This window comes from Brassica oleracea, chromosome C2 (genome assembly GCF_000695525.1).
Source record: "Brassica oleracea var. oleracea cultivar TO1000 chromosome C2, BOL, whole genome shotgun sequence".
NCBI classification, from domain to species: Eukaryota; Viridiplantae; Streptophyta; class Magnoliopsida; order Brassicales; family Brassicaceae; genus Brassica; species Brassica oleracea.
In genome coordinates this window covers 52,814,479-52,815,568 of record NC_027749.1, presented here as the reverse complement: position 1 = coordinate 52,815,568, position 1,090 = coordinate 52,814,479, and positions in this window count along the sequence as shown.

Here is a 1,090-nt window from a genome sequence, read left to right as displayed (position 1 = left end):
TATGTTCAATGATTAATCATGAGGTTTCTTGTTATGACGCACAAGCTTTGCAATTTAATTGATATGCTTGTTTTCCATTTAAAGTATCAAACGTGGTTGCATAAAACTTAAAATTGGACTACTAATAAAGAACGGAAATTTGAATATAAATACAATCTGCGCTATTTCTGGTACAATTCAAACAAATCTCGAGATATCCTAAATTAGTAGTAATCTATATTATTTTGGTAAAAACAATAGTATTACAATAAAAATATAATAGTTTTTTCGGTTAACGTCTATTTCATACAGTAAGTATTTGTAATTTTGTATAGCCAAAGGAAACATAATTGAATCAGGACATCGACATCGAAAATATCGTCCGACGAAACGTGCCATGTGGAAGCACCTTAGCCTATTGGTTAAGGTTTAAAGGCTTCTACATCTAAGTCTGGGGTTCAAATCCCAGACTATGCAATTTCTTGCAGATTATAGGATGCGAAGCTTTCGGAGGTTCCAGAGTACTATAAGCAGAGCCGTTCGTTGTGGTCGCCTGTTGTGGTGAGAGTCTGTCCATCGAGGATGTCGTACATGCAGAACCGTCTGTGGTTTCAAGTGTTTCGGGGAGAGCTTCATCGTGGAATCATTATTCGTGGAGTTATTCATCATTATCGCATATGTTGCAGGTAGTTGATCATCATATCTAATAGATTTAGAGATTATATGATGATATAATGTGTTACCCAGCGTTAAAAAAAAAAAAACATGTCATGTGTTTTGTTGTTGCATACAGCATTCATAGGTAAATAATAGCTCAAATCGATGAATAATATTCACCGTTAAAAAACAAAATAACCATGTAGTTTTACCTCAGCTTTAAGTGTGCGAGTTTATAATTTTTTTAACCAATCAAACAATCATGTTTTTAAAAAATTAACATCTAATCTATACTATTATTTGCGAAGTAAATTTTTGCAACGGAGCTCTCACGTTAAAAGTTAGAGCGGTTAATATCGTTTATACCCTTAATAAATAATTATATAAATTAGTCAAAAAATAAAAACGAATTTCAAATCTATCTGATTAAAAAAGTGATTAAAATTAATAATAA